The sequence below is a fragment of the Pseudophryne corroboree genome, unplaced genomic scaffold, assembly GCF_028390025.1.
Source record: "Pseudophryne corroboree isolate aPseCor3 unplaced genomic scaffold, aPseCor3.hap2 scaffold_593, whole genome shotgun sequence".
Classification (NCBI taxonomy): Eukaryota; Metazoa; Chordata; class Amphibia; order Anura; family Myobatrachidae; genus Pseudophryne; species Pseudophryne corroboree.
Genome location: NW_026970192.1, coordinates 192277 through 206251, shown reverse-complemented (window position 1 = coordinate 206251; position 13975 = coordinate 192277).

The following is a 13975-nucleotide window of genomic DNA, read 5'->3' as shown; positions in this document are numbered from 1 at the left end:
CCGCAGGTAAGTCATCCTTCTTGCCCTATGTTCCCTCTCAACGGATGAAGACGCATCATTATCTGACGCAGTCATTTCGGCCCAATAGATATGCAAGAAGTTAAGATTCCCCTTTCTTTGCAGGTAGAGGAAGGAAAAGAGGGAAGAGGTCTGTAGCCTCTTCAAGATCGCAAGGAGCAGAGATCGTCCTCTGCTTCTGCCAAATCCACTGCATGACGCTGGGGCTCTCTTGCAGGAGCCCGCACCAGTGGGGGCACGTCTAAAACTCTTCAGTCAGTTCTAGATTCATTCGGACCTGGACTCGTGGGTTTTACAAATAGTGTCCCAAGGGTACAAACTGGGGTTTCAAGACGTTCCCCCTCACCGATTGTTCAAATCAGCCTTAGTCAGCAGGGAGAAGGTTTTTATTCAAGCCTCTTCGTGGTCCCGAAGCCGGACGGCTCAGTCAGACCAATCTTAAATCTGAAATCCCTTAATTTCTACCTAAAGAAATTCAATTTCAAGATGGAATCTCTCAGGGTAGTGATCTCCAGTCCGGGGGATAAAGGAGATTTCATGGTTTTGGTAGACATAAAGGATGCCTACTTATATGTTCCCATTTAGCCACTGCATCAAGCTACCTGAGGTTTGCAATTCAGGATTGTCATTACCAATTTCAGACGTTGCCGTTTGGTCTGTCCACGGCTCCGAGGATTTTCACCAGGGTGATGGCGGAAATGATGGTCCTCCTTCGCAAGCAAGGAGTCACAATTATCCCGTACTTGGATGATCTCCTGATAAAGGCGAGATCCAGGGACCAGTTGGTGCAAAACATCTACTCTCCCTGACAGTTCTTCAACAACATGGTTGGCTCCTAAACTTGCCAAAATCGCAGTTGGTCCCAATGACGCGGTTGTTGTTTTTGGGAGTGATACTGGACACAGAAGAGGTTTTCTTCTAGTGGAAAGGCTCTGGAGATCCAGAGTCTGGTCAAACAAATTCTGAAACCAGCAAGAGTGTTAATCCATCAATGCATTCAGTTGCTGGGGAAGATGGTCGCGGCCTACGAGGCCATTCAGTTTGGCAGGTTCCATGCCAGAGTGTTCCAGTTGGACCTGTTGGACAAGTGGTCCGGATCCCACCTACACATGCACCGGAGGATAATCCTGTCTTCCAAGACCAGAATCTCACTCCATTGGTGGCTGCACAGTTCTCACCACCTAGAGGGGCGATGGTTCGGGATCCAGGACGGGATCCTAGGGACCACGGATGCAACCCTCCGAGGCTGGAGAGCAGTCACACAGGGGGAAAACATCCAAGGAAGATGGTCAAGTCTTCCTTGGATGTTTTCATCTCCACATAAATGTTCTGGAGTTAAGGGCCATTTAATAACTGCAGACACAGTACGCACTGGGACGGGTGCCCAGCATCCTCTACGGACTAAGAGAAAAGGATTTACCGGTAGGTATTAAAATCCTATTTTCTCTAACGTCCTAGAGGATGCTGGGGACTCCGTAAGGACCATGGGGATAGACGGGCTCCGCAGGAGACATGGGCACTTTAAGAAAGACTTTAGTTCTGGGTGTGCACTGGCTCCTCCCTCTATGCCCCTCCTCCAGACCTCAGTTTGATACTGTACCCAGTGGAGATTGGGTGCTTTTCAGGAGCTCTCCTGAGCTTTCTGACAGAAAGTATTTTGTTAGGTATTTAATTTTCAGGGAGCACTGCTGGCAACAGACTCCCTCATCGAGGGACTGAGGGGAGAGAAGCAGCCCTACTCTCTGAGTTGCAAGGTCCTGCTTCTTAGGCTACTGGACACCACTAGCTCCAGTGGGATTGGTACGCAGGATCTCACCCTCGCCGTCCGTCCCAGAGCCGCGCCGCCGTCCCCCTCGCAGAGCCGGAAGATAGAAGCCGGGTGAGTATGAGAAGAAAAGAAGACTTCAGAGGCGGCAGAAGACTTCATGATCTTCACTGAGGTAACGCACAGCACTGCAGGTGTGCGCCTTTGCTCCCATACACCTCACATACTCCGGTCACTGTAAGGGTGCAGGGCGCAGGGGGGGCGCCCTGGGCAGCAATATAAACCTCTTTCGCAAAAATATAACATATATACAGCTGGGCACTTTATATATGTATAAGCCCCCACCAATTTTAGTTTAAGCGGGACAGAAGCCCGCCTCCGAGGGGGCGGGGCTTCTCCCTCAGCACTCACCAGCGCCATTTTTTCTCCACAGCACCGCTGAGAGGAAGCTCTCCGGACTCTCCCCTGCTTATACCACGTTAGACAAGAGGGTTGAAAAGAGGGGGGGGGGGCACATAATTCGCAAATTACATACAGCAGCACTACTGGGCAAACATTAAGTTACTGTTTTATTCCTGGGTTATATAGCGCTGGGGGGTGTGCTGGCATACTCTCTCTCTGTCTCTCCAAAGGGCCTTGTGGGGAAACTGTCTTCAGAAAAAGCATTCCCTGTGTGTGTAGTGTGTCGGTACACGTGTGTCGACATGTCTGAGGAAGAAGGCTATATTAGAGAGGAGCGGGAGCAAATGAATGTGGTGTCTCCGCCGACAGCTGATTGGATGGATATGTGGAATGTTTTAAATGCTAGTGTAAACTCATTGCACAAAAGATTAGACAAGGCAGAAGCTTTGGGACAGTCAGGGTTTAAACCCATGCCTGATCCTATGTTGCAGGGACTGTCAGGGTCTCATAAGCGCCCACTATCCCAGATTGTTGACACAGATACCGACACGGATTCTGACTCCAGTGTCGATTACGATGATGCAAAGTTACAGCCAAAATTGGCAAAATCCATTCGATTTATGATTATGGCAATAAAAGATGTTTTGCACATCACAGAGGAACCCCCTGTCGCTGACAAGAGGGTACATATGTACAAGGGTAAGAAGCCTGAGGTAACCTTTCCCCCCTCACACGAGCTGAACGAGTTATGTGAAAAAGCTTGGGAATCTCCAGATAAAAGACTGCAGATTTCCAAAAGGATTCTTATGGCGTATCCTTTCCCATCAACGGATAGGTTACGATGGGAATCCTCCCCTAGGGTGGACAAAGCATTAACATGCTTATCCAAGAAGGTAGCCCTCCCGTCCCAGGATACGGCTACCCTCAAAGAGTGTGCTGACCGCAAACAGGAGATTACCCTGAAGTCCATTTATACACATTCAGGTACCTTACTCAGACCGGCAATTGCGTCGGCCTGGGTGTGTAGTGCTGTAGCGGCATGGACAAATACCTTATCTGAGGGGATGGATAGCCTAGACAAGGATACTATTTTATTGACCCTGGGGCATATAAGAGATGCTGTCCTATATATGTGTGTATGCAAACTACAGGTGGTGCTGCAGGGCCCACACCCTTTTACTTGTCTTGTAGAGCAGCTCTGAAGCTGTTACAGTGCCCAGCTGCTGCAAGAAATCAGCTTGAATGCTTCAGGGGCTTGGGCATGGCCAACATGAGCCCCACACCGAAGGAGGGTGGGGGTGTTTAATGCAAACTTGGGGTTATCCAAGCGCCGCAAAAGGCCATGCCCTGCATGCCCCTTTTCTCTTTTCATATACAGATGAGGGTTCCAGCCAACTTTGGCCCACTGCTTGGATGACATCACCGTATGCAAATCCGTCTGCTGCAGACCTTCCCCCAGGAATGCTTGCAATAGTTGTTGCATATGGTTTAATGTCTGAGGGTGCTTCAGTATTAGGCAGCCTTCCGCCCTCCCATGTTCATCTGAAAAGATGTGGTCTCCCTGTAGTTGTTGTCCCCAGACGAGAGTTCCCTTGTGCTTCCTCAGTTAAATCTCCTTAACTTGACGGGGGTGTGCCCGAGCAGCCGCCCTCCCCAGCCCTATCCCAACACATACTTATCTTGCATATGAGATCTCTTGATCATGAAGATAGTTCTCACAGGTTGAGGTTCATCCTGGCCCCGCTCCCCGCTGGAGATCGCTGATGGGGACAGCAGCGGGGCTTCAGCAGAAGGGTGAGTATGTGTGGCCAGAGACCTCCCTTCCCATGTGCAGGCCTGCAGAGTCTGCCGCGCAGGATGGGGCATGTGGCACTCTCCCTCCCAGGGGCTCTTCCAGATGTAGCTCCTCAGCAGTATTTTTCCCGGGCTGCGCGGCGCTCTCCCCGACTGGCATCCGCCCTGGAACACTGCCTTCCTCAACGCAACATCAGCAGGGGGCCCTGGCCTCATCACCATCCCAGGTCTTTCTCATGTATGTATCATGTATGTGTGTGTGATATATGTATGAATCATATATGTTTGTGATATATATATATATATTCCATAGACAAAAAACCGTACGGTTTCACATGTCCCATTAAGGCTTCTTAGACATGATCGAAATTTCAGAAACCTGTTGTAACTCTTCCACTCAAACTCCAAAAAGCAATGAAATTCCGATCATTAAGGCTGACGCCTTAATGGACGTGTTCCTTGCGCAATACAGATATGGTATGCCATCACAGCCTGTGGGTAAGTGCAGATTCAGCACTCTCACAGAGTGAGATTGCTGTCACTCACACAATGGTGGAGCTGCTAATTCACAGATTTGTGTGCTCATTGGAATACACACATGCAGTCTATGCAACTGAAGGTCTGAGCAGTTTTGTGGTGCTCCCATCCCACACAGTGCCCACAACCATCCCATTCAGTCAACACAACAAAGCCACCTTCTTACAACATCCTTCTAACTCCATACATCCATCTCACTTAGTATACACATTTAGCTCCCTCAAACATCTTGGTTAATTGCTAAACTATAATACCCCATCTACGGTCTATGCATCTACACTTACTTCCCCTATACACCCCCATGCTGCCTGGTCTTCCCCAATCCCTACTGCTGTGTTCTCCCATCTGTGCTAGTCTGTACTAACTTATCTGTACCATCTGTCTTTCCCCACCTGTGCATTGTCTGTACCACCGTTTCCTTCTCTCTGTGCTGCTCAGTGTTTCCTTCTTCAACGTCACTCTGCCTCCTCCAGTACATGGCACACTGTCTTCTCTCCCATCTGCACCAGTTTTCTACCCATCCATGCCAGTGTTTTCAACCCATCTGCACCATTTCCCCCATCTGCACCGCTCTGTCTCCCTTCCCATACTTGCTGCTTAATCTAACCCCTATCCACACCACTCTTACCCTATTCATGTAGCTGACATCCTGAAGGTAAATTTAGTGCATCCTGCGCTCTTGGCAGGGGGATAACCGCCACAGCCCACCCCCCAGTGGTCCGGAAACGCCTCCGTTGTGCAGACCATGCCCTGCCAATGGCATTCTAACGCTGTTTGCACGCCCCTCTCCTTCCCCGCAACCACCTCTGCCTATCAATCAGGCAGGGTGATAGCATCTCACTGGGCTCCTGGGGTACGCACGCGCAGTGCGGCCATTGCACGTGCGCACCTCACAAACTAATTCAGACTGCAATCGCTGCTGCTGCTGCGGTCTGAATTACCCCCTGTGTTTCTCTGTCCCCCCCATTAGTGCTGCTTAGTGTTCGCTCTATCCACACACTTCTGTTCCCCCATCCACACCACTCTCCTCCCTCCAATCAACAACACTCTTACCTCATCTGAGCAGCTTTATCTTCCGCTCAGACCTTCAGTTGCATAGACTGCATGTGTGTATTCCAATGAGCACACACATCTGTGAATTAGCAGCTCCACCATTGTGTGAGTGACAGCAATCTCACTCTGTGAGAGTGCTGAATCTGCACTTACCCACAGGCTGTGATGGCATACCATATCTGTATTGCGCAAGGAACACGTCCATTAAGGCGTCAGCCTTAATGATCGGAATTTCATTGCTTTTTGGAGTTTGAGTGGAAGAGTTACAACAGGTTTCTGAAATTTCGATCATGTCTAAGAAGCCTTAATGGGACATGTGAAACCGTAAGGTTTTTTGTCTATGGAATTTCATCGCTTTTTTTAAATTTATTTTTTTTATTCAGAAATGTAAAATTTCACTGTAAGAATAAACATTTGATTTTTTAAATGTTTAATGAAAATGTTCGTATAACATCACTGTTCTGTGCAAAATAATTTTATTAACCAAACCAAATTGTTTAAGGTCCGTACACACTTAACGATTTAATGAGCGACGTCGCTCATTTTATAGTTAAGTGTGTATGCAGCCAGCGACAAACGATGCGCGGCCCCGCGGGTCGGCAACAATCTTCGCTGTCGGTAGGGCATGCAGGAAGGATGTGGACTGTCGTCCACGACCTTCATGCAGGGCTGGCGGGGGCGTGACGTCACTGAGCGATATGAGCGGTCATATCGCTCAGTGTGTACAGTCGGCCGCCGGCCGGCCCGGGAGGGGAAACATTAGACGATGTAGCTCACAGAGCGACATCGTTTAATGTGTACGGGCCTTTAGACTTTGGTCAAAATATTTTGCTGCCTTTGCAGCTGATGCAGGGAGGGGGGTAGGCGGCAGCAGCCTGTAACTGAGGCTGGAGGTAGGCGTGAAATGCATTGCTTGTACGTGTGAGTGCGTGGTGTCAGGTGCTGCGCGTGTATATGTGTGTGTGTGTCAGGTGCTGCCTGTGTATGTGTGTGTCAGCTCCTGTGTGTATGTGTGTGTCAGGTGCTGCGTGTATATATGAGTGTGTCTGATGGTGCGTGTGTATGCGTCAGCTGCCGCACGTGTGTGTGTGTGTGTGTGTGTGTGTCAGGTGTTGCGGGTGTATATGTGTGTGAGTATCAGGTGCTCCGCGTGTGTACAAGTGTATGTCTGGTGCTGTGCATGAATACGTATGTCTGTGTCAGGTGATGCGCGTGTACATGAGTGTGCGTCAGGTGCTGCGCGTGTACATGAGTGTGCATTAGGTGCTGCGCGTGTACATGAGTGTGCGTCAGGTGCTGCGCGTGTACATGTGTGTGCGTCAGGTGCTGCGCGTGTACATGTGTGTGCGTCGGGTGCTGCGCGTGTACATGTGTGTGCCTCAGGTGCTGCACGTGTCTATGTGTGTGTGAGTAAGGCACTGCATGTGTATGTGTGTGTCTGATGATGTGCGTGTATATGTATGTGTCAGGTGCTGCGTGTATATGCATGTGTCAGGTGCTGCGTGTATATGCATGTGTCAGGTGCTGCGTGTATATGCATGTGTCAGGTGCTGCGTGTATATGCATGTGTCAGGTGCTGCGTGTATATGCATGTGTCAGGTGCTGCATGTTTATTTTATTGTGTCTGATGGTACGTGTGTGTGTCAGGTGCCGCACGTGTATATGTGTGTGTGTGTCAGGTGTTGCGCGTGTATGTGTGGGTCAGGTGCTGCATGTTTATTTTATTGTGTCTGATGCTACGTGTGTGTGTGTCAGGTGCCACACGTGTATGTGTGTGTGTCAGGTGTTGCGCGTGTATGTGTGTGTCAGGTGCCGCGCGTGTATGTGTGTGTCAGGTGCCGTTCCCCTTCTTCCCATCCCAGCTCTCTCTGTAGAATACAGCTCTGCACCCAGAGAGAGGGAAAGACTAGGGGGCTGATCACTGCACTGCTCACTTTTTGGTCATGAGTTCGGCCTCCTGTTTCTTCCAGTGCTGTGTTCCTGCAGCCTAGCCCTCCCTGTTGTGCCAGAGAATCAGCCCTTCCTTCCCCTGACAGAGAGAGAGAGCCCGAGGCAGAGACACTCTTCCCATAGCTGGCCTACCCCCAGTACTTCAGCACTGGCCATGCGGCAGTCAACAAAGGAGACCAGCAGGGGGTTCTGGCAGCATCAGCTGTGGCCGCAGCTGGATCGGGGAGGCCTGCAGTGTCTGAGGTGGGCAACACTTCCTCCGCCGCTGTCACCTTCCCCTGCCGGAGAGAAAGCCAGAGACATACCCTTCCCGCAGCTGGGATACCCCTAGTACCTCAGCGCTGGACAGGCAGAAGTCTATGGAGGGGACCGGCAGGGGTTTCGGGCCGCAGCAGTAGCAGCGGCCGCAGTCAGATCAGGGAGGCCTGCAGGGTCAGAACTGGGCAGCACTTCCACCAACACTGTCACCTCTGTGCTGGGCATGTACACCAGTCCGTACGGACGGAGGTGTCCACAACAGGCAGCAGTATAATGAGTCAGACAAACTCATTACACGCTGCCCACTGCTGCGCCGCATGCCCTCGATGGAGGAAGCCTAGATGCGGTCCCCAGCGGCAGCGAGGGAGAAGGGTGATCACATCACCCTTCAACCCGGCACCTCACAATCAGCTGGGGATCTGCAGTAGCTTCATCTCTCTCTTCCTCTCCCTCTCTGACAGCACAGCAGCCCCTCTGGGTCCCATGTAGCTCTGCCCCCCTGCTCACAGTTCACTCGGCCTCTCCTGATTAAAAAGAAAATAAGAGCCTGACCTGCTGCTCAGATGCGAGGAGGGGACGGGCGGTAGGTCCTCTGTGAGTACACTACACAGTCAAAATTAACTCTGACTCCTCACAACAGTGTGGACTGCAGGCGACGTCAGATGCCAATTTGGGTGTGCTTGCCGCACTACCTGCCCATCAAGCCCAACGTGGCATTTTGTATTAGGAACCCTATAACAGCATTCCGACATCCCTCCCTATGACGCTGCCATCCATACACTGCCGCTCTCATACATCCGTACACCGCCACTCTCATACATCCGCACACTGCCGCTCTCACACAACTGTACACTGTTGCTCTCATACATCCATACACTGCCGCTCTCATACATCCGTACAACCCCGCTCTCATACATCCGTACAACCCCGCTCTCATACATCCGTACAACCCCGCACTCTTACAGCCGCACTCTTACAGCCGTACTCTTACAGCCGTACAATTACAGCCGTACTCTTACTGCCGCACTCTTACAGCAGCACACCGCCGCACGCATACAGCCGCACACCATCGCACTCATACAGCCGCACACCGACGCAGTTATACAGCCGTACATTGCCGCTCTCATACATCCGCACACTGCCGCTCTCATACATCCGCACACTGCCGCTCACATCTATACATACATAGCCTCCATACATCTACACATCCAATCCCCGCGCAAGGGAACACTGAAATCACTATCAGTTTTCCCCGGGGTGTGACCACAGCCAGCCACTACTCCGGCCACCTTCTTGTGACACCAAAATGCATCTTACCTATCATCAGGGTGGTGCTGCTGCTGGGGGCAGGTTGCTGCCTCAGTCTCCTAGTTGGTGCTGCGATTGGAGGGGGTACTGCTTCCCTGTGCTGCCACTGTCTCCCGGATCATCGTGCCGCTGGCTGAATTGCAGCTTGACGCTACTGCTGCCGGGAGTAACAGCTTCCTGACTGTTGTTGCTGGTGGCTGCCTACTGCTCATTGCCGCCGGAACACTGACCGGCTCGGCAGTGATGCTGGCGGAGGAGTAGTGGCGGTGGGGTGGTGCCTGCTCCCTTCCCTCGAGCATGCCGCAGTGTAAAAAAATAAATAATAGAGAGCATACCAGGGTGAGAGTCTGTATGGATCACAGTGATTACACGGGGCACAGCATAAGGACACCTTGCTGTGAGGGGCTCTGCCCACACAGATTGCTGCACCCTCTCTGATGTCAGCCGCTGCCCTCTCGTTCTCTGGGCGGCCAGTTCCAGTGTGAGGTAGGAGAGGAAGAGAACACACAGGTGTTAGGCGCCGTGGTCCGCGATGTCCTCGCGGCCCGGCGCCTAGCAACTAGGGACGCCGAGCGTGCTAGCCGCCGGCTCCCTAGCAACGCTAGGACGCCGGGCGCGCTGAGCCGCCTGGACCCTAGCAACGGGGACGCCACGGACGGACTGCGCTCCCCTTGCAGGGTCAATCAAGTGAACTACACACACACACTTGTCTTCTGGTTGTGCAGCAAGGCAGCTGCACGGCATTGTGCTAATCAGGCTCTGAACTTCTGATTGAAGGACTCCCTGCTAAATACCTTCTCAGTGCTTCACACAGACGCCGGTAATAGCTTCCTGCATGCTGCTTTGGTTTGCTGACGTCTGTTCCAGTTCTGCTGTGTCCGGTCATTCCTGTCCTCAGAGTTCCTGAATCTTAGTGTTGTCATCTCTTCCCAAGGAGTCTTCCGGTCCTCATTTACCCGCAACAGTCGCTAGAGCAGGGGTGGCCAACCTGTGGCTCTTGAGCCGCATGTGGCTCTTTCTTTCTTTAAATGTGGCTCCCGACACTTGAAGTCACATTACCACAACAGATCTGGTAAGTAACCACTGCACTCCAGAAAGACACGCGGAAGCACTACAAGGGCTGTGGACTGAGGAAGCCAGAAACTAGAGATAAAACACCCACCGTGAAACAGAGGATCCTTAAGCCCCTTTCACATTGCCAATGCAGGATCCCACCCGGAAATTAGAAACGGTCCTTCCCAGGTGGGATCCGGCTTTGGACCCTAACAGGTGGCTTCCCGATCCGGCAATTTGCTGGGTCGGTTGCCATAGCTCCAGGGGGGGTGGAGGCGGCGTTAGGAGATGAGCTCATCTCCGTGCCACCTCTCCCTATCTAGTAAATGGGTCCCATCGACCCGGGAGCCCGTTTACGCTGCCACTGACCCGGTATTCAACCCAGGAATAACACTGCTTTTAACACGGGATGAATTATCGGGTCAGGCGACCCAGGAATTCAACCATGGCCCATTCACACCAAACACCAACCCGTGTTGACCCGGCATATTGCCGGGTCGATACCAGGATATTTGTGCGGTGTAAAAGGGGTAATAAGGAGCTGCTACAATGGCACGAGTTGGTGGGGGGGGGCTCTGGAGTGATGCATGAGGGTTCTAGCAGGAGTGACACATAGGAGAGCTGGATGAAGTGACATAGGAGGGTGCTAGCAGGAGTGACACGTGGGGAAGCTGGCTGGAGTGACACATGGGAGAGCTGAAGTGTACTATGTGAATCGTCTTTCATTATATTTTATATGGTTCTGGCTTTTTCAATTATTTTATGCGGAAGTGACTTCTTCAATGTATTTTATGTTGGTTCTGGCTTTAAAAATGTATTTATGTGGATCTGGCTTTTTCAATGTATTTTATACCAGGGCGTGGCCTAGCGGGCACAAGGCCACATCCCATTTTTGCATGCTCGCCTTCGGCTCTTTGACGTACCTAACAAGATTTTTTGGCTCTTTGACTCTGACTGGTTGGCCACCCCTGCGCTAGAGGATCTCGTGTGGTTTTCATGAGTGGCGGCTCTGCCGCGTGCTGCGGCCTAGGCCGCTTTATTTTGTATTCTGTGTTGGTGCATTTGCGGAGGTTTACGCTCCCACACTCCTCTCCGGAACTCGCCAGTGCCGGGTAGAAGAGTGGACAAGTGGGTATTTTGGTTGTCCTTTTCCCTGGCGGTTTTCCGCACATACTCTAGTTTAAAGTTAGTTTTGAGCCCCTGGCTTTGTTGTTTAGTAGAGGGCCCCTTGTTATCACCCTGTCTCGGATTTCTCTTTGTCTCCCATTAAGACCTGAGGGGGCATCGGAGTTGGGCAGACGTAATCCGCCCTTCAAACGCGGCTGCCATGGGCCCAAGCAACCATAGTCTCGCAAGAGATTTCTGACAGCACGGGCGAGACAACGGAGATAGGGCGCCAGGGGCTATTCCCGTTCCCACTCCCTTTCCAAGCATTACGTTCCAGTACTCAGGTCCTTGCTATAAGATATCCCCAGACCAGAGTATTGGAATCATAACAACAGGAGAGCAGCCCTGATATATAACAGAGGTGGAAGTTCTATAGGCAGCAGAGACGGAGACCAGCCAGCCAGTCTCCCAGTGCCCTGATCACTACACGCCGCCAGCACAGCATTACAGGAGGGTCCTATAGTGCTGCCCTGAGCTAACAGGTGTGTGTACCAGTGTGCTGAGCCCTGGTGTCTCTGAGAGGGGTGAGGTCACCGTGCCGCTTTAGTATATGGCTTTTCCTTAGTACTGTAAGTTACAGCCCTGCACTAGTAGTGGCAACTCTGCCCTATGTGAACCTGTGAGGTTATTTTCCTATTTACAGAATAACCGGGGAGAAGGCGGCCATATTGCGGCTCTCAAGAGAAGGCACTCTAGTACACCCCCTGCTGGCGGCCACTGCGCAGGCGCAACAAAATGAAATGCCCGATCTCTATAATGGGGCATATTTCTCTTAATTAAAAAAAACCTGTAACTTTCTGAAAAACCACAACCCCAAAAGGAACTTCACAGGGACATGCTCTATCTAATAAAACAAACCCCAAGTCATATATATATATATATATATAATAAGATTTTACTCACCGGTAAATCTATTTCTCGTAGTCCGTAGTGGATGCTGGGACTCCGTAAGGACCATGGGGAATAGCGGCTCCGCAGGAGACTTGGCACAACTAAAGAGAGCTTTAGGACTACCTGGTGTGCACTGGCTCCTCCCCCTATGACCCTCCTCCAGACCTCAGTTAGGATACTGTGCCCGGAAGAGCTGACAAAAAGGAAGGATTTTGAATCCCGGGTAAGACTCATACCAGCCACACCAATCACACCGTACAACTCGTGATATTATACCCAGTTAACAGTATGACAACAACGGAGCCTCTGCACAGATGGCTCTCAACAATAACCCTTTTGTTAACAATAACTATGTACAAGTACTTGGGATGGGCGCCCAGCATCCACTACGGACTACGAGAAATAGATTTACCGGTGAGTAAAATCTTATTTTCTCTGACGTCCTAAGTGGATGCTGGGACTCCGTAAGGACCATGGGGATTATATCAAAGCTCCCAAACGGGAGGGAGAGTGCGGATGACTCTGCAGCACCGAATGAGCGAACTCCAGGTCCTCCTCAGCCAGGGTGTCAAACTTGTAAAATCTTGCAAATGTGTTTGACCCCGACCAAGTAGCAGCTCGGCAAAGTTGTAAAGCAGAGACCCCTCGGGCAGCCGCCCAAGAAGAGCCCACCTTCCTCGTGGAATGGGCTTTTACTGATCTAGAATGCGGCAGTCCCGCCGCAGAATGTGCAAGCTGAATTGTGCTACATATCCAGCGAGCAATAGTCTGCTTTGAAGCAGGAGCACCCATCTTGTTTGGTGCGTAGAGGATAAACAGCGAGTCAGTTTTCCTGACTCCAGCCATTCTGGAAACATAAATTTTCAGGGCCCTGACTACATCCAGCAACTTGGAATCCTCCAAGTTCCGAGTAGCCGCAGGCACCACAATAGGTTGGTTCAAATGAAACGCTGAAACCACCTTAGGCAGAAATTGGGGATGAGTCCTCAATTCCGCCCTATCCATATGGAAAATCACATAAGGGCTTTTACATGACAAAGCCGCCAACTCTGACACACGCCTGGCCGAAGCCAGGGCCAATAGCATGACCACTTTCGACGTGAGATATTTTAACTCCACGGTTTTAAGTGGCTCAAACCAATGTGATTTAAGGAAATCCAACACCACGTTGAGATCCCAAGGTGCCACTGGAGGCACAAAAGGAGGCTGAATATGCAGCACTCCTTTAACAAAAGTCTGAACTTCCGGCAGGGAAGCCAGTTCTTTTTGGAAGAAAATCGACAGAGCCGAAATCTGGACCTTAATGGACCCCAATTTGAGGCCCATATTCACCCCTGACTGTAGGAAGTGCAGGAATCGACCCAGTTGAAATTCCTCCGTTGGGGCCTTCCTGTCCTCACACCAAGCAACATATTTTCGCCATATGTGGTGATAATGTTTTGCGGTCACGTCCTTCCTGGCTTTGATCAGCGTAGGAATGACTTCCTCCGGAATGCCCTTTTCCTTCAGGATCCGGTGTTCAACAGCCATGCAACAAGGACTACCTCCTAGCAATTTACAACTCACGTCTCACAGAACAAGATTTAAATATTGACAAGGCACACTGAAATATAACGGTGATGCATGGTGCAGTATCGTGTCCTAGGATGTCATGTCGCAGCATCTCCATAGGTAACGCCATCACATCTATTCTCTACGTCTGTGTCTGGGACACAGATTTATCCAACCTCACTCTGATATTATTGAAACTTTCACCCAGTCAGTTATTGGTGGTGCCAA